The sequence below is a fragment of the Lagenorhynchus albirostris genome, chromosome 6 (genome assembly GCF_949774975.1).
Source record: "Lagenorhynchus albirostris chromosome 6, mLagAlb1.1, whole genome shotgun sequence".
NCBI classification, from domain to species: domain Eukaryota; kingdom Metazoa; phylum Chordata; class Mammalia; order Artiodactyla; family Delphinidae; genus Lagenorhynchus; species Lagenorhynchus albirostris.
In genome coordinates this window covers 28,701,579-28,728,267 of record NC_083100.1, presented here as the reverse complement: position 1 = coordinate 28,728,267, position 26,689 = coordinate 28,701,579, and the positions used below count along the sequence as shown (strand labels likewise).

Here is a 26,689-nt window from a genome sequence, read left to right as displayed (position 1 = left end):
GAGAGAAGACAAAAGCTTGCTTTCACTAAGTAGCCATATGAACCGGAATCTAGTCAGCATTCACCTGTGTAATATTTTTAAATGTCCACAATATGTTAATATATTAAATATATAAAAGACACAGCCTGTACTTTAAGAGGTATGCAAGGTAAAAGGGAATACAGGGCAAAACATAAAGAATAGTAAGACATAAAAACAAACAACAAGAAGTGCTGTTAAAAAAAAAAAAGAACAAACAATGTAGATGAATCTCACATGTATTTAACAAGTGAAAGTGAACAGATCTACACTGGATGATTCCATTTATATGAAGTTCAAGACTGGGCACAACTAATCTATCATTAGAAGTCAAAGAGTGGTTGCCTCTTACTGCTGGTGGATGATAACAGATTGAGGAGGCACATAGGGTGCAGGAAATGTTCTAGATCTCGATCCAGGTGGTGGTTTCCTGGGAAAGAACACATGTAAAAATTCATCATACTACACACTTAAGATGTGTGCCCTTTATGTACATTATATCACAATTTTTTTAAACTTTTAAATAAAGCAAAGCTATAGGTGCCTTACGTTTGGGCATAGTTCTGTGGAATTATAATGATGGATGTCAGGGGGATGCAGGAATGGCTGGAGTAGCAGAGAAGGGTAGGGTCCCTCAGACAAGGTTTTAGGAGTGTGGTTTCCATGTGATGAGGGACTTGATTTGGCAAAGAGGAAGGGAGAGAGCACTTCCCACAAAGGAACAGCAAGAGGTGCCCAGATGGTCCAAGACTATGTTTCCGAGTCATCAAAAACACCATGGGGCTTCCCTGGTGGCGCAGTGGTTGAGAGTCTGCCTGCCGATGCAGGAGACATGGGTTCGTGCCCCGGTCCGGGAAGATCCCACATGCCGCGCAGCGGCTGGGCCCGTGAGCATGGCTGCTGAGCCTGCGCGTCCGGAGCCTGTGCTCTGCAACGAGAGAGGCCACAACAGTGAGAGGCCCGCGTACCAAAAAAAAAAAAAAAACACCATGGACCTATGACTACAACGGAAGGCTCAAGAATGAAAGATCTGGCAAAATGCTCTCAGCTGAACAAATAGCGAACAGTTCTATGACTCAAGAATTTTGGTGACATAAGCTATCCCAAGACAATAAATCCAAGATTTAGGGTGAGAATATTTAAAATCTTCTCAGAACTGGAGAAAGTTGGAACTCAAACAACTGTTGGTATCCACAGACGTGTCAGAGGCAGTCATCAAGATGGCATCTATTTATTCCGAGGGCATCCTGAGAAGCAGCCGTGGGCAAATCAACCCCATACACGTAAGAGGACGAGCACCTCTCTCTATCCACCTCTCACATTTACCATGTCTTCAAAGAATAAGATTGGGAGAAGGGCTGAGCTCCCTGAAGCAGAGCCTCAGACTGGAATTCAGGGATATGTGATTTACCGAGGATGGTAAACAAAAGAGCTGTCAGGAGGTGAGGGAAGCAGGCTGGGGAAGAGGAGATATGAAGAGTGGAGGAGGGGAGGCCCCTGCAGAGGTGTACCCCTTTAAGCAGGGAGTTTTGTCTTTTGTACCCATCCTGTCAATCCTTTACTACAGGCTGGGTGGAGAAGACATACACTTCTCTAGCCCCTGTGTCTTCAAACCTCCCACAAAGAGGCTCCTGATAGCCAAGGGCAATTCTTTGGAGAAAGGGTTGCTGTGCCAAGCTGGTAGAGGGATCTAGGCTGGACATCGTCCACTACAGTAGCTACTTGAGCACTATGTCCATCATCTTTTTTTTTTAATTTACTTATTTATTTATTTTTGGCTGCATTGGGTCTTTGTTGCTGCATGCAGGCTTTCTCCAGTTGCGGCGAGCAGGGGCTACTCTTCATCGGGGTGCGCGGGCTTCTCGTGGTGGTGGCTTCTCTTGTTGCAGAGCACAGGCTGTAGAGCGCAGGCTCAGTAGTTGTGGCCCACGGGCTTACTTGCTCCATGGCATGTGGGATCTTCCTGGACCAGGGCTCGAACCCGTGTCCCCTGCATTGGCAGGCGGATTCTCAACCACTGCTCCACCAGGGAGGCCCAGTCCATCATCTTTAAATTAGCAGTTCATGTCAGCAATCAGACCAGCCCATCACTTTCACACCGTCCTCATGATTTGCACAGCCATTGTCTAAAAAAAAATCACTGGGTTTTCCTACAGAAGAAATCGCATCTCAATACCAAAGACGTAGATTAGTTTCAGTGATACTTCAGATCTCTTGTGTTAGGAGCAGTAGTAAAACAAAGTGATTATAATTAATGCTAGGCAGTGGCAACAGGCTCCAGTTTGCCTTCAGAAAAGAATTTCCTTCAGATCTCAGGAAATTTGGGAGTAAGAGAGAAACAATAAAATTCGGGAGGGGGACAGAAAGTGTCTTCTCTCAAGCCATAAATCATAGAAATTGAATTAGATCATCTCAAATTGAGGGACAAAAAGCCAGTTATAGATCCATTTCACGACACTGGCTGACATGGATTCCATTTGTGACTCGCTGAGTAGCATTACTTATTCTGAGTGCTCCTCTGACAATGCTAGCACTTAACATGAAGACGTGTAATATTACAGGAGGACAGGGGAAAAAGCAAAGTCTGACGGTTTGCCTAGAGAGCAAACTCTGAGTGTCAAGCATTTCTAAAGCCCTCTCTCAGGGTCTCTGTTAAATTCTGCTTTTTGCATAGCTCAAAATTTATTAAAAACCTATTCTCTTTCCAGATACAATTAACACAATCAAACCATTTTAATCTCAACCTTAGGGCAACAGATCACTAGAAGGCTAACCATGTGGTAACCAGATGAGTCAGGGATCCAGCCCTAGGTGGGGGTCAGGGGGAGCAGAACTGCAGAGAGGGGCTAGGACCTGAGAGCTATGGCCTCCAGGTGAGGACCGCACCCCCTTGGAAAGCAAGCAGGATGAATAAATACCCCCAACTACTCAGTTCTCCTACCTTCTGATCACCTGTCAGTGCCACCCTTGTCTGAATCCATCCAGAAGCCAGGGAATCAGGGTCTCCCCCCATGCAGTCCACACTGGCAGAGAGCAGGCTGGGGAAGGGTGGCGAGTGGACCTGGGCAGTAGACAGATAATATCCAGCACGGTATCCCACTATCCTAAACATGCAACCGATACCTTTTATAAACAGTTTAGCAGTCACAGTTCAAAAAAAAGGAGTTAGCTCCTTCAACTTATTCCTTGTGGGAAGCGCTTCCTGTATCATTGATAATAACAACTGCTAGTTATTTTAGTTTATTTCATCCTCATAATAACTCCGTGTGGTGGGTAAAATTGCTTTGTTTTGTAAATGATCAACTTGAGGCTTAGAGGGACTAAGGAACTGGCTTCACATGACACAGCAACGAAGGGAAGGAGCAGTGATGAGACCCAAGAACGCTCTGATGTCATAGCCCACAAACGCTCCTCTGCCCTTCTTCCCTATGACAAAGATGCTGCCATTGTTCAGAACACTTTAGAAGCCCTCCTCTGCATTGCTTCTAAAGTGCTCGTAGACGCCTTCCCCCTCCCCCAAATCAGTCACATTACCTTATAGTCACACACTTTTAAGAACAGCCAAAGAAGATGGTGATGATTCATCCTCATCACATTCACCAGATGTAAGGCCAGATGATACTTGAGTATTTCTAAAAGTCAAATTAGATTCACCCTCTAAGGACTGAGGATACTAAAAGTAAGCTCTGGGGCTTCCCTGGTGGCGCAGTGGTTGAGAGTCTGCCTGCCGATGCAGGGGACACGGGTTCGTGCCCCGGTCTGGGAGGATCCCACATGCCGCAGAGCAGCTGGGCCCATGAGCCATGGCCGCTGAGCCTGCGCATCCGGAGCCTGTGCTCCGCAGCGGGAGAGGCCACAACAGTGAGAAGCCCGCGTACCGATAAAAAAAGTAAGCTCTGAATGACAACTCCCAAAAAGAAGTCTCAAAAGCAACATCTGTAATGCCGGACAGCTCAATTGAGGAAGTGGTGCCTTTAAAACTGACAGCAGTTGTCCCACGAAATAATCCCAGGCCTCCTAGAGAGGCCCACTGCTTATCTACAGGAGCTGGAAAATTGGAAACAACATAAATCTTTAAAAGCAAACGTGTTTGTGTACTACCTGCCTCAAACCCACCCTACCCTTCATCAGATGGAAACCAACACAGAGACAGGAGCCAGCTGCCTTGCCCACCTGCTCTACACAGCTCTGTGCATGGAGCCTGGCACATGATAGACCCTCAGATATCTGTTGAATGAATGAATGAATGAATGAATGGAATTCCTCTTCCTTCCTAGAGCATATCCTTTGTGTAAATATCCCATACCCTTCTGTGTCATTCTGCATGAGGAAGAACTGACAATAACGATGAATACAAAGTGTTTTGCTCCCTCACTTCTGAAGCCGGCCAAATCACCTGCAGAATTACCTATGGGAAGGTGAGAAAATAAATGCAGTAACCCCCTACTCCTGCATCCTCTACACCACACTCCCACACCAGCTTCCCTCTCTCCCTCACACACTCAAGTGTCAAAACAATTACCAGTTCTGTTTGGCAGACATCAAGCATCCTTTTCTTACAGGCCATCCAAAAAATAATGAGTATTATTACATCTCCTCCACGGCCATGTAATCGCCTAATACTAAAAGTGCTAAGAGAGATGGCGTTTTGGTGGTTCACATCTAAAATTTAGACAATCAACCATGAATGCCTCAGGCTGATCACATGCTGGGAGAAGCAATAATAATACGCCTGGCCAGATTTCCCTGCCAACTGGAAGGCCCAGGTTGGGGAGCAGATGTGCTGTGGAGGTGATACATTTGGTTTTCAGTGGGGAGGGTCTGTGGGTCTCATCTGTCTTCGGCACCCCTACTGGTCAGCTCAGAGCTCAGCACTAACGCCAGCTGCTTAAGGCCCTGCTCGTGTGTGAATCCTCCAGTCACATGGAAAGAAGCGTGCCCGGGGAAGGAGACAGCCCTGCAGCACTCTGAGCCCTAGTGGCATCGACAGCCTTTGTTCACAGGCTCCTCTTTTCGATGTAGCGTCAACCCCACCTTTCCCCACAGCCAGAGTTTGGTGGCATTCTTTTAGGTGATTGCAGTGTTCCCTTGTTACGCTAGGGAAGTCTAGCTCCCGCTTATACAATCAGCCTGTGTCGGCTGGAAGCCACAAATGACCAGCTACAGAATCAGTAGGCCTCTGTCACTGCCACACGAGGGAGACCCCGAGCTTATCAGCAGCATCGTGATAAGTACCTATTTGCCTGACATCTCCTCAATCAATAACTTTGTTATTGTTTGCATTATCTGACTCTAAGTTTGGTCAATATACCCAGCTAATGGGTAATATGAGCCAGGATTGCATTTCAATTTCTTTTTTCAAGTTTAACTCTCTCTGCGCCAGCTGGAAGGAGTCACCAAGTGAACCTCGCCAGCTCTACGTCTGCCTTTGCTGAGTTTCATTCAACCCTCCAAGACATGGGCTGTCTTGAGACAAGGAAATTAACGTTGCCCAGGTCTAAACCAAATTGAATAAACCCTGCCTCTCTTTGCTATTATTTTTATTAGGTTTTCACAAGGATGGGCAGATGGTTTTGCGTGTCTGTGTCTGTGTCTGTGTCTGTGTCTGTGTCTGTGTGTGTGTGTGTGTGTGCGCGCGCGTTTCCTTCACTTACTGCACTGGAGAGAAGAAAATCAGCTAGCTAGTGTATGGATCAAGAGGTACAATGCAAATGGTATTAGCTGGTTGAAAAACGGGTATGGGTCTAAACAGGTTTTGAACCCATCTACATGATTAGCCGAAGATAGATGTGGTAACACCATAAAATAAATAAAGGAAATAGAATAAAAATAAATACTCTGGAATCGTGTCACAAATCAGCTCTGTGCACCACATCAGAAAGGCCCCAGCCACTGTGTGGTGAGAATGACTAACAGATGGGCCGGCACACGGCGGTCGCCCCAGCTGGCCCCTCACCCATCTCAGGATTTCACAGGGCTCTCAGAGGAGATCAGGCCCAAGAGGTTAAACTAATCATAGAAAAAGAAATAAAACTTGTAGTAACAACAGTGTGCAATGCACAGAATGCTTTGATTTTCTTGTCACATTAAAAATATTTACTGGTTTCTCCAGTCCAGATTTAGTGGCAACCCCGAGTACAGAGGGAATAAACAAATTACTCACTTACCAGAGTGAGCCTGGTAGCATTCAGTGCCTACTCCATCATTCTGCCTTTGGGTGCTTTCTCTTTTTTTTTTTTTTTCGATTGGTTATAATAAGTTATTCATATATACCTGCATTGGTAATGGGGTATAAATATATAGATCACAGGAAGGTTTCTTTTTTAATAAATGAACTTTAAGAGTGTGCTACAGGATTTTGAAATGGCAAACTGTCGCGTCCTGGTTCATGGACTCATGGAAGCCCAGGGCCAGCCTTCAAGCACGTGCAGCCGGGCCCCTGAGTTTATAGCTGAGGGACGGCCCGAGTCAAACAGCTCATCACCTCAGCCTCAGACCCAGCTCCCTGCCCTCAGCAGGTCTCCCACACACCTTTCCACTCAGCTGTCCTCATTGCCCCGCTTCCGATCCCTCAGCTGTGCATGTCTTCGCCGTTCACTGGAGAGGGCATGGGGGTAAGGGGGAGCCGCTTGGAGTGAGGCAGACACTTGACCTCTATCACAAACCTTGAGGGTCGTTCAGGCTGTCTTTGTAATTTTCAAGGGAGAGGAAAACAGGAAGAAAACAAGAAGGTGCCGGAGAGGAAGGGGTCAGATAACAAAAGTACGGAAGGGGAGTGGTCTTTATCTATGTACTCAGACACAGGAGATGCGAATAAACGCCTCCCCCCAAAGCTCTCCTTCCCTCCTCCTCTGACTATGAACTTAACCTAAAGTCCTAACAAGAACTGATCAGCTAACAAATAGATCCAAAGGGGCTAACAGGGTTGATGTGGATGTATCATGGGCAATAATGAGTCATGGAAAATTATGAATGAAAAACAAGTGTAATCAATATGTGACAATAGATGTGAGGGGGGATGGTAACGATTCCAAGGCACTGACTCCTTTGTTCCACATCAGGACTGATGGAGTTTCAGACACCCTGCCCACAAACTGGCACCTTGGTGCACTGAGTATCTTAAGCTGACGGAGTCTGAGGAAACAGTAGGTGCAGGAAGGACTCTCTGGCCTCCTTCCCTTGCCTGTCTCTGCTGAAGCAGGTCACAGCCTCATGTGAGAGGTGTCCTCCCTGTACCTGGAGGGAGGAAAGGAGCATTCTTTTTTTTTTTTCTACATCTTTATTGGAGTATAATTGCTTTACAATGGTGCGTTAGTTTCTGCTTTATAACAAAGTGAATCAGTTATACATATGTTCCCATATCTCTTCCCTCTTGCGTCTCCCTCCCTCCCACCCTCCCTATCCCACCCCTCCAGGCGGTCACAAAGCACCGAGCTGATCTCCCGGTGCTATGCGGCTTCTTCCCACTTGCTATCTACCTCACATTTGGTAGTGTATATATGTCCATGCCTCTCTCTCGCTTTGTCACAGCTTACCCTTCCCCCTCCCCATATCCTCAAGTCCATTCTCTAGTAGGTCTGTGTCTTTATTCCTGTCTTACCCCTAGGTTCTTCATGACATTTTTTTTTCTTAAATACCATATATATGTGTTAGCATATGGTATTTGTCTTTCTCTTTCTGACTTACTTCACTCTGTATGACAGACTCTAGGTCTATCCACCTCATTACAAATAGCTCAATTTCGTTTCTTTTTATGGCTGAGTAATATTCCATTGTATATACGTGCCACATCTTCTTTATCCATTCATCTGTCGCTGGACACTTAGTGCTTCCATGTCCTGGCTATTGTAAATAGTGCTGCAATGAACATTGTGGTACATGACTCTTTTTGAATTATGGTTTTCTCAGGGTATATGCCCAGTAGTGGGATTGCTGGGTCATATGGTAGTTCTATTTTTAGTTTTTTAAGGAACCTCCATACTGTTCGAAAGGAGCATTCTTATCTCCCAAGATGGAAAGAATCCCATCCAACAGGCCTGGCTAAGTCCCCCAATTACTACATTCAGCTCATACCCTTTGCCCCACCATCTCCCTCCACAGCTCTCCACTCCTCAACCAACCTGCCATAAAAACACTCCGTTTTAACCATTTCTTCAGGTCCTCATTTCCTTATGGAGGCTCCCATGCCACATAAAACTCATATTAAATAAATGTGTGTGGTTTTCTCCTGTCCATCTGTCTTTGCATCAGTTTAATTTTCGGACCCAGCCAGGGACGCTACAAGCGTCGACGAAAACTTTCTTCCTCCCCACGTGACATGTATCACCAGAGCCCGTGCGCTCTAGACCGGAATGTACCACAGTGACCTACACGGATCTGCTGGACTGAATTAGTTATGTCTTCAGCCTTCTTGTCTTCTGGCTAAAACCAAATGCTGTGATTTCACGTTTATGTCCTGCTCTTTTTCTTTTAGTCATGTGATCCTGTCTTTAAATTTGGGGAGATGTGGAGAGAGGAGGCCATTGAGAGATGCTGCATGAACAGTGATCACGTAGTCCGTGAACCTCAGAGAGACTTCAGTGAGAAAGCAGGGACCCACTGGGTGTGCGGGCCTTCCTGCGTGGGCCCTGCTGAGTTGCTGACGTACTCGGTGCCCCAGCCCTACTAACGATATGCTCATTGCCCCTTCTGAGTGGACGGGCTTTCCTTTGTGGCAGACTCCATGGTCTAGGATCCCAAACTCTGACCAGGTTTCCTCATTCATGAACTGGTAGGTTTTAGTTAATGATTTACGCTTTCAAACACTGAGTCTCCATACAGGATTGACTCGAGGCTTCCCAAGTGCCTGCTGGTGAATAACAGGACTCTGTAGAAATAAGTTCCTTTTAAAAAGTCTGTCCTTGGCACTGTAATCTGAAACACAGCACTTCAGACTCTCTGGCCACCTTCATGTGTCTCTTGCCCACAGAATTAAGTTGGAAGATCAGAGCCGTCATCTGTCTCCACATGTGATTTCTTGCTTGTCAGCTGGACAGGGAAGTGCCTCATTCGAGTATATGGACGCTAGTCCTACTAACACATTTCCAAGTTCTCTAGCTGCCACGTTACTTGAACCGGGTCAGCTCTGGGAGGGAGAGGTTTGCTTTTCCTTCCTGTAACCTCAGGACTGATTTAATTAAGCATCTCCTCCAGCCCCGATTTATAGTCTGAAAAGTGTTCTCACAGCAGCCTTTCGATGTGCTATGTTTTTCAATGAGCTGAAATGCAATGTTAAGTGGAAACACTATTCTGAGTATCTGCTGCCACCCTGAGAGCAGTTCCAACAAGCACATTAGTCTCCGAATGTTTAAGGGCAAAGGGTTGAATAAATGAGTGGTCGTTTCCTTTAGTAACTTAGCACAGTTCTCGAAGTCAGAGGAGAGGATGACTAAATTCCCCATGGGCTCCTGGGGAGGGCAAAGCTTCACCCCAGCCTCCTGCTGCGAGGAAATAACCATTTATTTATAAATAAAGGGTTTATAAATCACGAATTCTTTTTTTCCCAAGATTAAAACTAAAAATAAGAAAACCCTAACACATAGGGGTGGAGGGATAAAGGAGAAAGGATGTCACAGCGTAACTGTCCTCAGTCTGTCCCTAGGGACTTTTTGTTCTACCATCAGGCCCCAGATGTCCTCCCCGTTTGACAGTCCTGACCCCCCAACCTGCCACCTAGGAATGAACGAAGCCAAATTTCCCATAGGAAATGCCCTTTCCTAGTCTCTCAAAGGCTTCCACCTCAAAATGAAATCTGACAAAAGAAACAAATTAGATTAAATTGCAGCGCTAAGGGCTTCAGATTGCTCAGATAAAAGACTCAGCAGAGCTGTTAGGACTAAGCAAAATCATCTTCTGCAACCTGGGGGGAAAATACATTTTCCTTTCCTTCAGCTGTTCTTGCTGGCCGTGGTACAGTTTTCAATATCATCAGAAGATAATGAATCGGCAGTGGGAGAATGGAAGGACCAAGGGAAGGACATCAACCCGAGTTCCCACAGAAGTCAGGCCAGTAATATGTGTGAACGAAACTGGATCGGTGAGAAATTTTGCATGATCTCTCCAGATTTTTAAATGTTAGCAATCCATTCAATTAAAAACAAAAAATCCAGCGTGGTTCCTTCAGTGTTTATTGAGCACTCTCTATCTTATGCATCCATGCTGTCATTACCTTCTGTTCGCCAATGGGGAAAAGCAAGTCTCTAAGTGGCAGAACCAATACCTGCCCACAGCTTGGGCAACATTTTACCCACTAAACTGCCTTGGAGTTTTATAGATAGAGAGACAGAGGCCCCCTTCCCCCGGGCTTAACTAATGTGACCAGGATCATAAAAGAGTCGGGTGAATTTTTTAAAAATAAATCATCAAACTACAGAAACTGAGAGGAGAATGTGAATGAAACGTGCTGGAAAAGAAAAGAGAAAAAATGAAACATAAGATAGGTGCCATTGCTGGATGACAACAGCCTCAACCTAATGGCTGAGATAAAGATGTTTTATTGAAAAAACTGCAAATTTTTAAACGTAAATAACGCTGCTTCTATTATTAGTCCTTGTGTTTGAAACCGAAAGGTGGAAGAAGCTCATGATGTATCTGCGAGCTTCAGATTTAGTCTTCGTTCTGGGATTTATGTAGGCAATGCTGCCCTCTCTTGGCCAATGTCTTAATAACATGACTCTGTGTTTAAATCGGAACATTTTTTGTTTCTATTATTTTCCCAAAGTACTTTGAAGAATTTTGCATCCAGTTAGCATCACATATAGGCATATGATATATTATTTATACAGCACAATATCCTCTCAAATTTTTTTTGAATTTTATAATTTTATTTATTTTTTATACAGCAGGTTCTTATTAGTTATCCATTTTATACATATTAGTGTATCTATGTCAATCCCAATCTCCCAATTCATCCCACCACCACCCCACCATCACCACTTTCCCCCCTTGGTGTCCATACTTTTGTTCTCTACATCTGTGTCTCTATTTCTGTCCTGCAAACCGGTTCATCTGTACCATTTTTCTAGGTTCCACATACTCTCAAAGTTCTATATATAACTTGGGATTGGATTTGTATCATTTTTACATGTGTTTTATAGAGAACTGGAGGAAATAAATGGAAAATAAATCACGTTGCTACTGGGCTCCTGAACTTTCAGAACTCAGTTCCTCAGGGAAGAAATGTTTTTCTCATGACAGAAAACTTAGACGAGCTCCAGAGCAGAAAATATTTGAGTGTCTCTAATCTGAACACTCTCTGACAGAAATGACTATGCCATTCCTTTCTAAGGAAAAGGGGTTATTATATTTGAAGGAAACAACAGATCAGTTCATAAATATATTTTTAGGTAAAAACAACGGTTGGCAGTGGTGAATAGAAAATCACCCTCTGGTTTCCTGCAGGGACAGATCATTTATACCTGGAGAAATCGCAGACCACGAAGAGATTGCCAGATAAGAGTTACCATATCAAGAGTAGATACTGCAAGGCAATTTTCTTAGACCTGAGTGACAGCTCTCAGAATCACTAACGGAAGCCTGCTGCCTCCCAGCCTGTGCCACGAGCACCTGCCCTATGAGAGCCACACCTACATGGAAGTCACGATGTGGATGGCAGGTAGACCATCTAGTGACCCTAAAGAGAGAAAATGTCTTTTACAGAAATAAGGTTGGAGAGCGTTGTGCAAAGAGGAAGAAATAGAGCCACCATCAAGGTCGCTCTTGAAGAATATATGCAAGTGAGAGGAGAAAGTTCACTCACCAAATCCGATTGCTATTCTTGGTGGAACTCTAAATCTGAAAACATATGGAAGCCAAAGCTCAAAAATGCCAAGAGTAGACTGAGATCTGCAAGGCACACTTCATTTGCTAACATACTAGCGTGGCTTGTTTGTTTGATCAGAATATTTTACATAATAATCCAATGTTTGCTTTCTCAGTAACATCAGAAGACCTGGCACGACTGGTGCTCTCTTTCCACTAGAGCTGAGGAGTGGAAGCCCCCTTGGATGGAGCATGCCCACTGTTGTTTGCCAAAGTCCCCACCACTCCCTGACCCACACCCAGCCCTTTCCCTTGATTTACAGTTCTTGTCTGTGCCTTGTAGGCCTTTAAGTTATTTACCTTTCTGCTCTAGCTCAGAGAATTATGATGCACACATTTATTCGTTAGCAGCCACAGAGCTCAGCAAATTTAAATAACACTCCAACTTGAGGGAGGGGAGGGCAAAGTTTACAAGCACTAATTCTGATTTATCTCTTTTCATTTCACCTACACTTTCCCTCCATTGTCTCCCTTCATGATTACAACTTCCCTAAGGGTTTTAGGCATTACTTGAGTTAAAAGTTATCTCTAAAGCACCTCAAGTTTCGGTAAAGAAAGTTTTAGTATAAATCTATATTTAAAATAACTAAATCAGACTAATGGAAAGCACATTGAATTAGGAAGCAGAAAACCTGGGATCTTATTTAAACATTTTCCCCTGATAAACTCTGGAGCATGAAATAATCCACTTAAACCCTCTTTACCTTTTAATACTCCATAAATAAGAGATAATAATACTTGTTCCTTCTACCTCAACGGGATTTTGTAACAATAACCATAAATCAGAAGACAGCTGAGTCTACAGAAGAAAATCCTATAAAGACCAAGACAGCATTACAATGATGCAGCAATAGATGTAAACTAAATACTAGAGTGGTTTTCAAAGATAAAAAAGGGGCTTCCCTGGTGGCGCAGTGGTTGAGAGTCCTCCTGCCGATGCAGGGGACACGGGTTCGTGCCCCGGTCCGGGAAGATCCCACATGCCGCGGAGCGGCTGGGCCTGTGAGCCACCGCCACTGAGCCTGCGCGTCCGGAGCCTGTGCTCCGCAACGGGAGAGGCCACAACAGTGAGAGGCCCGCGTACCACAAAAAAAACAAAACAAAGAAAAACAAGAAGCTGTTTTAAAAAAAGAAGCTGTTGCTCTATAAACTTATCTTTGGAGAATATACATCAAAATGTTAATAGCAGTTATATCTAGGTAATGGGATTTGGGATATTTCCCCCTTTGGCTTAACTCTAATTTTTTACTTTCCCTGTAAGGAACATATGTAAGCTGTGTAATAAAAAAATATAACAAACAATAATGAAAAAGACAGAGATTGGGAGAAAGAAAATAAAACCCTACATTTTTAATTTTAATGGACTTGAATAATCACTGATTTCAACGGCAACCATATATAAAATTTCCTTTTATAGTAAGTATATGTCTTATGTTAGAAATCTGAAAACTAGACATCTCCTGAGAAATATTTTTTACTGTATTGCTAGCTAGCAAGCAAAATGGACTAGTTAAGGTGAAGCTGTTGATTAGCTCTTCTGTGCCTTCCCCTTCCTAATATTTATCTCATCAGAATCAATTAGGCAGACTGATCCAAGCACTACAGGAACTTTAACTTTCTGATTCCCTCTTTCATTACACACAAGGCATGTGTAAATTTCTGTGCCTGTGTTTCCATGTCAGAACATGGAGTTTCTAATTCTTAACATCCTCTAGTAATTTTGCACTTTGTAGAGGAACTGTCACTGTATTCCCAGTTCAAATACTGCTGTAAACCCATGGTTCTTAACTGAGGGAACTATTGCTCCCCAGGGAACATCTGTCCATGTCTGGACACATTTTTAGTTGCCACACTGGAGGAGTGATGTTACCGGTGTCTAGTGGATAGAGACCAGGGATGCTACTCCATGTCCCGTAATGCACAGAACAGTCTCCACAATGAAGAATTAGTAATAATGGGTTGAGAAGTCTTGCTTAAATGAAAAATGCCCTAAGTTCAGATATAGTAAGTATCATAAAGGTATTTCTGGAATCACAGGGATGAAGGTTAACAACTTTGTACCTAATAATCAAAATGGGGGGAGGAGGGGCACCATCTAGCAGATTTAAATTACCTGATAATTTGGTATTTTACAAAATATTTACTAGTCCTTTTCATAATAGCTATTGCTTACTGTCGAATGAGATTATTTCTTCTGAATATCCCATGTATTTGAACTCTGTAGAAGGTGACATCACAAAGAAAAATCAGGGAAAGAGTTGTGAAGAGCTCGCTTTGTCACTGTTCACATTTCTCTCTACCCAGGAAGATGAGAGAAAGTTTGAACTCAATGCTTTGCTGGAGTAAAATGAAACCCACACCCTCAATATCAAATATGGTGACAAGACATCACTCCCTTCAAATTCAGAGAGAAAATTACTCTCAACAAGAAATGTGGAAGCTCAGGGTTGTATAAATTTAAATTTTTTTTAACTTATTCTGAAAAACAGTATCCTTAACAAAGGAGAATCAACTCTACACAAGAATTTTAAAAACACTCAGGTTGAAGTATAACAAAAGCAAGAAGATATATTTAGACACAAATGCTAGAACTGTTTTCCTTTGAAAATCCCTCTCCAGAAATTTCTCCAATTAGGCAAATAAAAGAGTTTTATACACCTTCTCAGATTTGTTTATTAGTGTGGATTATTGTTCCTTTTGTGTTTGCAAACAGTTTAAATGGGGCTTCATCAGTCAAGGAATTATTCAAGATAAAAATTAGCAAGTTATTTTTTGGGGTGAAAATTTTTACTCACTTTTAAAAATCCTATTATCACTCTACCCAGAGATAAGTTCTAAAGTAAATGGGAAAAGGGAGAGAGAAAAGACTCATGGAGACTTTGCCTTTATTGTCTTTGAGCTGAATCCTTGATATTCATTATTAATATGTTATGTTCATAATAGTTATTATAATTGAAATTCATTTGCCTGATTATTCCCTTTTTGACCCCAAGGTCACAGAGCATCCTATTTATAATTCTGGTTCATGAGGAAATTGAAGAAGGGGAAGAACACGAAATAGCCTCATTGCTTTGTTGATTAACCAGCTGAGTTGGGCCTCCGAACCCCTGACCTCACTCTCTAGATTTGGTACAGCAGAGAGAGGGCTGAACATGCAGGAGAAGTCTGGGCAGAACACTGGCCAAGTATGTGGTACTGGCTCTCATGTAGCTTAGATACCAGATACCAAGAGAAAAAAATAGATATGAGGACTAATGAAAGCCTAATAAAATCCATTTCAAACTACTGCAGAGTAGGGTCAAGAGTCCTGGGGAGAGTCCAAAAAGGGACATGTGTGACAGCGGAAATCAACATCTCTCCCGACAGGTCCCATTGCTTTACTTTGATTGGCACCCAGCTCGAGAGCCCATCACACTGGTTTATGGCAATCAGTCCACAGGGCTGCTTCTCCCAGCCTCCGAAGACATCTTAGCTGCTCCCTTTGTCCCCTCTGGCCCCAAAGATGTCAAAGCAGACACAGGCAAAATATATGAGGAGGAGAGGGAGTTGAGGGGCGGGGGGAGAAGGGAAGAGGGAGGAAAGGGGAGGGAGTGATTATGGAAGCACTCATGAAACCATGCATGGGAGAAAAACAAGCTCATACTTCTAGACCGATCCTATTTTACTTGTAAATAAACAGTTAGAAACACTGTATAATTGTAGCTAATTTTTTTGAGTGTTTACTATGTGCCAAGTTCTTTCTAAACACTTTGCATATATTGACCCACTTAATCTCCACATCAGCCCTCTGCCGTTTGTACCTCAATCATTCCACTTTACAGATAGGGAAACTGGCTACACAGCTAGTAAATGACAGATTTGGAAAAGGAATCCAGGTCATCTGACTTCCGAGCCCATGCATGCTCTTCTCTGTCTTATGTAGCCGCTCACCTTCCCACTACCTATACTGGACAGCCATTGCTACAGCCTGTATTTTATAGAGAGGAACTGAGAAACAGAAAGACTGTGCAATAATCCCACAAACGATGATGCAATGAGAATCCAAGTGTCTAATGCCCCCATTATGTTTTTCTGCCCTTCTGGTCACATTTAACAAAGTAATTTGATGAAAACATGTTTGGAACCAAGTCCAGTTAACAAGTACGTTAACATTATAAACAAGTAGAAAACAAAACACAAATGGAGATAATATACCCTTTATGTCAGTTAGGTTGTTCTCTATTTCATGTGTATGAATGTCTGAAATTGTAACTATAAGTCCCTACTATATTGACATGAAGTATGCTTGAAAACTTCTGATGAGTAAATCAATCTATCAATCAACTAACGTTTGTTGAATGTCTACTATTAGGTGCAGCAGGAGATGAAAGATAATAAGAGAAATAGATTAACCCTAACTTGCATTTAATGGCAAATGGGAGAAACTAAATACTTTAAAGATCAAGAATGAGAGCATTCTCCCCTTCTTCCTTACCAAGAGAACTCGATTCTATTTGGGATGGCAAAGTAGCCAGTTAAAAATCCTCCCCTCAGGCTTCCCTGGTGGCGCAGTGGTTGAGAGTCCGCCTGCCGATGCAGGGGACGCGTGTTCGTGCCCCCGTCCAGGAGGATACCACATGCCGCGGAGCGGCTGGGCCCGTGAGCCATGGCCACTGAGCCTGCGCGTCCGGAGCCTGTGCTCCGCAACGGGAGAGGCCACAACAGTGAGAGGCCCGCGTACCGCAAAAAAAAAAAAAAAAAAAAAAAAAAAATCCTCCCCTCTTCCAGATTTCCTTATGGTTAGAGGTGGCCATGGAAATCAGTGCTGGTTGATTGCAAATGAGAGCAAAACTCACAGGGTGGACCGTCCACGGTACAATCTCCGCCGGTCTCATCCTGCCCCTTTATCTTGCCGGGAGCATGAACACAATGCTCATGGTGGAGGCAAGGTGACCATGGAACATAGAAAGGAACCCAGGTCCTCAGTGACTTCCTCAGGCACCAGCACCTGCTCTGGGCTGCCCCACCCAGATTCCTCATCACATGCATCCTTGTCTAAGCCAAAGAAGCCAGGGCTTTCTTCCATGCGGCTGAACATAAGCCTGAATGATGGTAACTGCTTATTGGGTCTGTACATCCTCTCCCCTCACTGGTTTTGAGGAGCACATGTCTCCTAATTTCTGTCTATATGGCCACAGGCAGAGATATGAGAGGGAAAAAACTAAAAGAAATACAATAAAACATTACTAATTGCATGTGATGTAACTTTTACAGTTTGATTATTTGGGGAAATTATTTGGAAGGAAAACGGTAGATTTGTTATAACATTTTTTTCCTGCAATGTCCCCCATCTGTTTAATTTTTACACCTCTTCTTGATGAAGTCACTGTTCGTGTTGTCTTCCTCTTCAAGTTTCTTTACTTTGAGGCCTTTGAACGATCTCCCACTAGACTTTTCCAGTCTTTTTTTTTTTTTTGCGGGCTGCTCACTGTTGTGGCCTCTCCCGTTGCAGAGCACAGGCTCTGGACGCACAGGCTCAGCGGCCATGGCTCACAGGCCCAGCCGCTCCGCGGCATGTGGGATCTTCCCGGACCGGGGCACGAACCCGTGTCCCCTGCATCGGCAGGTGGGCTCTCAACCAACCACTGCGCCACCAGGGAAGCCCTTCCAGTCAATTTTAATAACTATTTCTTGCTCCAGCACTAAACTACCATGATATCTAGGATATTCAAGATGATAGATTTGAAACATTATACAATTTATTCTTAGAGTTGAAAACTTTAACACTCCTAAATCATAGCTGTTCCACTAAAAGATTTTCACATAACTTCTAAATTCACTGAAATGACTGCTCAAAAATTATTGTTAAAGCAAAGAATCAACACGTTCTTTCAGATGCTTAAATAGTATCCTAGGCATCACTTTGTTAGCCTTAGACTCATATAGCAGAAACAAAAATATTTAAACCAAGCCCAATATTTTTTAACATTTTATGATTTTTTTAACTTCACAGAGGCTTAAAAAGTTAGGTTAAAAAAGTTTTTTTAAAAAACCTTACAAAAAGTTGATATGTCAATACGTATTCTGCTAAATCTACAGTCATTTATTCATACAGCTCCAGTAAAAACACCACCTCAATTTGTTTAATTGCCTCATTATTGAGAGAAAAGTTGGTTTGCGATAGTAGCTATCAGGATGACTGCTTTATTTACCTCAAATATCAATACTCTTCACCTTTTAGTGTGTGAACCTAACTTTTAACTTGGTCATAGGAAAAAAATATTCCAAAATAAACTTACTAAATGAAGAATCCAACTCAGAAAAATTTGTCTGGCATTTATTCAAGTTTTACAAACTCATAAATAACTAAGAGATGAAGTTTGGGGCTGATGGAATCACTGCATAACATGGTAACTTTATTTTCTAGGACAGTCTCTGGGTTTCAGGTGCCTCAATCAGGTACATCTATTAAATGCAAATGACTGCACCAGCCAGGTGGCTCTGATACTTCCTTTCCTCTCCACTGCCGTTATTTGGGGCTTCTCTCTCCTTCTGTCTCTCCCCTCCCCTCCACCTTCTCAACTATAACCCTTGTGATATTGCAGGATAAATCTGTAGGGCAATAGAGGAGGAAGGAAAGGAAAATGTCAGGGAGGAAGAAAGGTCAAACTTCATCACCCATTTCTTCTGTCCCTTCTGTACCTTATAACTTCTTACCTTGTCTGCTGGGGGCAGGGGTATTTGGGGAACCCTCCTATCACAGCACAAAAGATCCTTCATGATCTGGCTCTTGCCTTCTCTAGTGTAATGTAATGGCCGCAATAGACTCATTCCCAGGAGGAACCCTACCCAGCTCAGTTTGAGCATCAGTCTGGTGTGCATGAGGCTCCTCCCTAAGCACTCAGGATGCTCATTCTTCCTGTGGACTCTTTCCCCATCTAACATCTTCCTCTCTACACGGTGAGCAACTTGGGAGCAGAAAATGTCCTTCACCTGTACTTTCAGGGCCTAGCACCCTTGCTCAGTGACTGGTTCAAAACCACCAGCAGCGCTCAAAAAAATATTTGTTGTATCATGTGTGAGTGGCCCCAGAACTTTTCCAATCGCCTCATCCCAGAGCCCCTGCTTTGGCCTTCCCCCAACTCTTCCCACCAGAAGTTACTCCTCCTTGGTAAGCAAGGAAGTTAAAATTAACTGAGCTTATCAACTATGCTCCAATATAAAATAAAAATTTTTAAATATGAACTGAGCTGCTCTCCTGAAATGGAAACGAAGCTACTTAGGTCTTTTTGCTAGCCTGAAATCCAGAGTTATCAACTATATGTACCTTTGTCTCCACAAGGGAAAAAAAAAAAAGAAGAAGTGGCAGCATGTCACAGGAGAGGCCCAGACCTTCATTAAATGGGTGGGACTTTTTCAAAGAAAAAAGGTGAAGATATAATTATAGATAATGACAGCCAACATTTAGTCAGCCTTTATCCTGTCTAGATACTATTGTAAATACACTACATCTGCTGTAACCTTGCACCCTTGAATCAGCTCCATGAGGTCTTGATGTTCTCCCTGAGTTAGAATACGGAACACTTTCTCTAATCCATTAATATCCATTCAACAGAGCATTACCAGGCCTTTAAAAAAGTAAGTATATGTATGTGGAATCTAAAAAAACCAAACTCATAGAAACAGAGAACAGGCAGGGATTGGGGAGTTGGCAAAATGGGTGAAGCAAGTCAAAGGGTACCAACTTCCAGTTATAAGATAAATAAGTCCTAGAGAGGTAGTGTACATCTTGGTGACTATATGTGTGTGTGTGTGTGTGTGCGCGTGTGTGTGTGTGTGTGTATATATATATATATGCACACGCATACTGTATTGTGTATTTGAAAGTTGTCAGGAGAGTAGGTCTTGAAAGTTCTCATCACAAAAAAATTGTAACTATGTGTGGTGATAGATGTTAACTAGACTTATTATGGTAATCATTTCTCAATATACACATATATCAAATCATTGTTGTACACCTTAAACTTATACAAAGTTGTGTATCAATTGTATCTCAATAAAACTGGAAAAATAGAGCTGCTTCCAAAAGAAAAAAAAAAAGTCTGAGGACTAGGTAGGATCATAAAGAAATGTGTATATAATAAGTGAGAACAGTAAGATGAAAAGCATATACATTAAGTCCCCTACATACGAACCTTCAAGTTATGAACTTTCAAAGATGCAAATGTGCTTTGCACAGCCAATCACGTAAGTTAGTTCACGTGTCTGGCGTACATTGTCATGTGCGTGCATCCTCTACAAGTGGTTGTGCTCTTGTGTACTTTACTGTACAGTACTGTATAGAGTACAGTAGTACAGTATCTTTATTTCAAGTCCAGGGTGTCCGGAATCAAGTGTAAAAGCAGTGGTGATGTAGCTGGTACTACTGTACTTTTCAAGGTACTGTACTGTAAGATTTAAAATGTTTTCTTGATTTTTTGTGTGTTTTTTTATGTATTGTTTGTGTGAAAAGTATTATAAACCTATAACAGTATAGTACTATATAGCCTATTGTGTTAGTTGGGTACCTAGGCTAACTTTGTTGGACTTACAAACAAACTGGACTCACGAATTTGCTCTCGGAACGGAACTCGTTTGTATGTAGGGCACTTACTGTACCCCTATAACCTATAGCCATACAAACATATCAAGGTAATAAGGACTGAAAGGAATGTCCAAAAATGAGAGCACTTGAGTTGGAATGATGAGTAGTGTCTTTTTATCTGTTATTACTGTTGTTTAAGACAAATTTAAATTGTAAATTTAAAACGTACTTTAATGAACTGGACCTATGTTTCAATGAATATCAGGACCAACTCATATTGGAGACTCAGAGAATTCTTAAAATTCTTAACTCTCCTTTTGCTCTTTACTTTTATCAGTGCCTTTTTCCCCAAGCCCCAAGCTGAATGCTAGTTCAGACACTGAGAAGAGTGGAGGAGGGGAAGAAGGAGAATTAACTCCTGTTGAGTTGGGTAAGAATGCTGGGGGAGGGGCGGGTGGAGCAGGAGTGGGGAGCGGTAGGTATCTGAGCCTCAGCTTCCACCTCCACCAGTTCCCACCCTATTTAATAAGACACTGACGTCGCCTCCATCTTTTTTTAAATGGTACATAAACATATCTTCAAATCCTTCTTCTCCACCAAGTCAGCACCCTAAACCCTGCCTATAAGGAAATTCTGGAGTCACTAGTAGCAGAGTGTCCACTGTCAAGGACCCAGGAGACTCTGTGGGACCGTGGTCTTTTTCTACAGTGGAACAGAGAGGAGAGAAACGGTCAGAAACAACCAGATTGTCAGTAAAAGAGAAAGTAAAAGAGGTCTTAGTAGAAAATCAGTAAGGTAACTCTAAAGCTGACCAAAGATCAAGAGTTATTCCAACTCAGAGATTTGGGCTGACAAGTTTCCCCCGCCCCCACATCCCTTGGCCCCAAATTCCCAGACAATCTACCCACAGAACCACATATCCCATACTGTGCTGCCAGATATTTATCCTACCCCTGCCAAGCTTGACTAGCTCAGAAATGTGAGAATCCCCTCTCTCAAAACCTGGCTGGAAAGGGAAGTAGAAGGTGAGTCAGGCCGAGGACGTCCAGGAGAGGATCTGCTCCTGGCTAAGTCAGAACAAACTTTCCCAGGAAACACTTTCTCAACCCTGCTGATCCCTTTCTATTGGTCAGGAAGGCTGTGAAATTAATAGGTTTCTGTGGGCCGGACAGATGACCTAGTCTAGGCAACTTAATTAACTGTATCCATGGGAAAACCCATGGAAAACACCAAAGAATCAATTACAAATGAGCCTTTGGAACCAAGCTGCTCCTACGTGGACCCTGACCTCACGGTCAGTGTGACGGAAGGAGTTGAGGGTGTCATTTGCCCATAGGCTTTTTGCAGTGAGTTTTCATTTTTTATTGTCATGGCCTTGTTTCCTTGCCGTATTTGCTTTCCCACCTAAATAAACGCTTAAACAAAACATTTTAAATTCAGATTTTTAAAATAGATAAATAAAACATTACAGGTGTATCTGAAGCCTCCCCAACCAAAATCCTCCCTGATTTCATTGCCTGTCCTCATTATTCAGGGGCGACCACTGTCCTGAATTTGCGTGATGGTATATTTTCACTATGTAAGTATGTGCCCATCAGCAATATGTACTTTTGTTTGGCACATTTTCAGACTTTACATAAATGTTACTCTGGACTTGCATGTCTTTTACTCAGTGTTTGCGCAACATCATTTTTGAGATTTACTCATATTAACATGACTCTAGTGAATTCACTTCTAATTGCAGCATTCTATTATGTGAATATATCACATTACTACTATTGTACTCTTCTATTACCATTACTGTTCATTTTAGTATTTAATTGTAGTATTCTGTTATATAGAGATATCATCATTTGTTTCTTAATTCTCCTGAGGAGTGGAATAGCTGGGTGGTAGAGTATGAGCGACTTTAACTTTAAAGAGAAGTTTGGTAATGCCTAATACAACAGTCAAGCCGATTTATAGCTGTGCTACACAGGGTGAGAGCTTCTGATGTTTCACATCCTCAGAAACACTTGATATTGGCAGACTCTTTAATTTTTGCCCATTTGATGGAGGTGATATATAATCTCATTTTATGGCATTATCTTTATTCACAGATTGAAAACAAAATCTTTTTCAAAATGATCTTTTAGGTTAGTGGTTCTCATAGTGTGGTCTGGGGACCCCTGGAAAATTCCTGAAACTCCAGGCAGACTTTGAGGTCACAACTATTTCATAACAGCACCAAATGTTATTTGCCTTTTTAACGCTCATTCTCTCACAGGAGTATAGTGGAGTTATCCAGAGGCTACCGGAATGTGGTGCTGCACCGGACTACAGAATCATCCAGCTGTCTTCTATTAAGCCCAACATTAAGGAGATTTACACAAATGTAAAGCAATGCCACTCTTCTAATTATTTTTGTCTTGGAAAAACTTATTATTTCCCATTTAAAAAAATATGTTAACAGACAATGGGTTTATTATTGGTCTTACATAATTAATAAATATTTTTAAACATTGCAGTTTTAGTTTCTAATGTGGTAAGTATCACTAGATATAACAAACATATAAACAAAAGCTCTCTGAAGTCCTCAATAACATTTAGGAGCCTAAGGGGCCCTCCAGATACCAAAAGGTTTGAAACTCCCTGTTTTAGGCCACACCCTTTTATTGTCACTTCCCACTTAAAGCAATGACAGCTGACTTTTGGAGGGTGCTTCCTGTGATGCGCCATCACGCTGAGTGCCTGAGGGTCACTTTCCCTTTAACCTTCAAGATACTATTGTACAGCAGATGCTGTGATTGGCCCCACTTGAGGAGAGTAAGCTGAGACTTGGGACAGTTGAGGGTCATGCCTGAGGTCAGGAAATGGGACTGAAGTCCAGCCTTGAAGCCTCCAGAGGCCTCCCTGCACTTTACCATCACAGCTACTGTCCTCCCTCCTTACCCCTCCAGCTTTCTTCTGAGTCATCCTCTGAGTCAGCCATCTTGAAACTGTCTACTCATCTTTGAATCATCCTCTCCTTTTTCCTTGAAATGATCTGAATCCCCTTCCCAAGGCAGCAGAGGGGCGAGAGGCTCTGGGGCTGGCTTCCTGGAGCTGGAGCTGCAGTAAGCGTGGCCAAGCCCCAGGCTTCCAGGCAGCAGAGCCAGCGGTCAAGGCAGTTACGCAGGATGGAGACCAGGAAACAGACCCCCCAAAAGGGCTGCTATAAGAGGGAAAACACTTGCTAGATAGGTTCTGGAAGGAAAAGTTGCAGAGGCCCCAGAATAAAAAGGCAGATCTTTTTTCCTCTGGGTTTCTTTGCCTCAGGCCTGCAGGTGGGGAGAAAATGTTAAAATCAGACATCTGCCTATTAACCATACCCATCTCTCTCTCTTTTTTTTAATATGGAAGGCTTCATGAATTTACATGTCATCCTTGAGCAGAGGCCATGCTAATCTACTCTGTATGGTTCCAATTTTCAGTATATGTGCTGCCGAAGCGAGCACACATATCCATCTTAATCTCATTCCCACTCACTGATTCTCTTCATTCAGCAAATACAGTGGTGTGATAAGTGGGTTGTGACGGGATAATAATACCAGCTGATGTTTATTGGTGTGAAATTATGCAGGTGCCTAGAAATGGGGCTGAAAAGAAATGAGAGCCAGCTCATGAAGAGTTTGGATTTTACCTGGAAGGTTTAATCAAGGGAGCAACATGCTCCAATTTGCTTTTACAAAGATCCTTCTGCTGCAGAGTGGAGAATGGATTGCTGGGGAGCAGGGCAGGAGGCAGAAAACAATGAGGACTGGAATTAGCATAGGACTAGTAGGGATGGATGAAATCAGTGACGGAGAGGCAGGAAGCAAACATGTGAATGGTTTCTCACATGCCTAGAATTACTCCCGTAGCCTCCTAACTGGATTTCTCACCACCAAGATTTTTCCCCCCTTCCAATCAACTCTGAGATTAACCTTCCTTAGATACCATTTATCCAGTTGAGGAGTACTAGATAGCCTACTGCTTAAGTGCATTGGCAGTAGGGCCAAACAGCTTGGATTCAAATCCTGTCTCAGCCACTTTACAATGACCAGTTTCCTCATCTGAAAAATGAGGTACTGAAAATGGTGTTTACACTCCAGGGGTGCTGTGAGTCAATGTATATAGAAGAACTTGTATCATTACTTGTGTATGGTAATCCTTCAATAAAAAAAGTAATTACTATTATGGCATTTCTCTACTCAGAAACCTTCCATAGTGGAGAGGGGCAAGGTAGGGATATGGGATTAAGAGATACAAACTACTATGGATAAAATAGACAGCAACAAAAATATATTGTACAGCACAGGGAATGATAGCCATTATTTTATAACTTCTAATGAAGTATAATCTATAAAAATATTGAATCACTATGCTATGCACCTGAAACTAAAATAATATTGTAAATCAACTATAATTTTAAAAAAAGAAGCCTTCCATAGAAAACCTTTTATTTCCATTTGCTAGAATGGCAAGGCCTGCCTCTCCAGATTCTTCATAATCCAGGCCCACTATACCGCTCAGCCTCATCTAATGCTATTCCTCCAAATATGTTCCCCAAATATACCAGATACAGCACATCTGTGCCTTGGTCATGCAGTTTCCCTCATTTCAAATGCCTTTCTTTTTCCCATCTATCCTCCCAATCTATCTGTCCCTTAAATGCTCATCACCACTTCCAGAAAAATGATTCCAAATGCAGTGACCAGTGACCATACCCTGTGAAATCATTTTCCCCCAAGCAGGACAGCATGTCATTCCAACCAGGAGGCTATCATTCCAAATAACTCACAAAGCCACTCACACTCCTACCTGTCACTGCTATCTAAATGCCAAGCACTCACAGAAGGCCCAGAGCATAAACTTGTCTTTCCCATGCTTCGCGGAGCACTATGGATGCCCCCAGAAGCCCATAAATAAAAGATAACTTTGGTACAAGTTGAGTTTTCATCAGGACTAACAGCTATGAAATATTTAAAGGCTCTTTTGGGCTATTAACCCAAACCAATGTTGTGTGTTCGAAAGAGATAGGACCAAAAATATATGAACTAACTGACCAAAATATATCCTAGGGGAAGCAAAGTCTCACCCAAAGCAGGACTTCATAAAGCGCATGTGTCCTTCCGAATGTCTTTTGTTTTCATGCCTTATTGAGGTGTGATTAGAAAGAAGAGACTGCACAACATTGATAAATCTCATGCCCTTTTAACCACAAAGCTTTATAAAGATCAGCATTTGTGTTAGGCTACTTAAAATTCTCTTATATTTTCAAACATGACAGTGTAATGATAAAATCAAGTTTGCCTACAGGGAGGTTTTCCACACCTATAAGTTACTAGAAATTCTCCTTAGTTGGGAAAAATGTGTTCTAGAAACTAGAAGAATTTATTTTTCAATGAAAAATGATAATTGCATTTTTTAAACCAGGAAATTGTGGGCACTTATTTGCTTTTGGCTAGAAATAAAAGATTTTTTCTAAATTGGGCCCCTCATTAACTATAATCTCTCTACAGATAGCACTCAGCTCAGTAGAGTGTGTGGAGAGACAGAGGAGAACTTCTCTCCATGTTCTCAGAGACATTCAGAGAGATTAAGAGCAGGAGAGTGGGCTTCCCTGGTGGTGCAGCGGTTGAGAGTCTGCCTGCCGATGCAGGGGACACGGGTTCGTGCCCCAGTCCGGGAAGATCCCACATGCCGCAGAGCGGCTGCGCCCGTGAGCCATGGCCACTAAGCCTGCGCGTCTGGAGCCTGTGCTCCGCAACGGGAGAGGCCACAACAGTGAGAGGCCCGCGTACCGCAAAAAAAAAAAAAGAGTGGGAGAGTGCATCAAAGTGGTACCAAGTACCAGACCTCAGGAAACATTTACTTTTTATTGATTCCCTTATTTAATCAACATTTACTGAGCCCCTGATTTTTACTGGGCTGCATAGCTTTGCCCCAGCAGCAGTTTACAAAATATTTTGAGACATAAGATGCAAATGTTCAGCCCCTGCACTGACCCAGTAGGCAGCTACATCTATGGAGTGTAGGAAGCCAGCTACTGGGGAGTGAGAAGGAGGTAGTAGTGGTTGGGGGACCCTGTGTACTACATCCATGCTTCCCCTGCTCCACCATGATGGCCCAGTCTATATGGTTTGGTTTCTGACTAAGTTTCCTAGATTCTTAACTTCTCAATATTTTCTCCTTGAGAATATTCCTTCTGGAGCTGAAATATTTCCATGAATTCTAGCCTGCTTAGAT

The 26,689-nt window shown here is 42.7% G+C and overlaps 1 protein-coding gene and 1 non-coding gene across 2 annotated transcripts in view; both read right to left on the bottom strand.

The window, feature by feature from the left end:
- LOC132522480 (uncharacterized) overlaps positions 1-26,689 on the bottom strand; it is a 288,307-nt gene that overhangs the window by 223,972 nt on the left and 37,646 nt on the right. The window lies entirely within an intron of this gene.
- On the bottom strand, positions 23,809-23,916 carry LOC132522552 (U6 spliceosomal RNA). Its single transcript, XR_009541290.1, has one exon. It is a non-coding gene; the product is annotated as a U6 spliceosomal RNA (small nuclear RNA).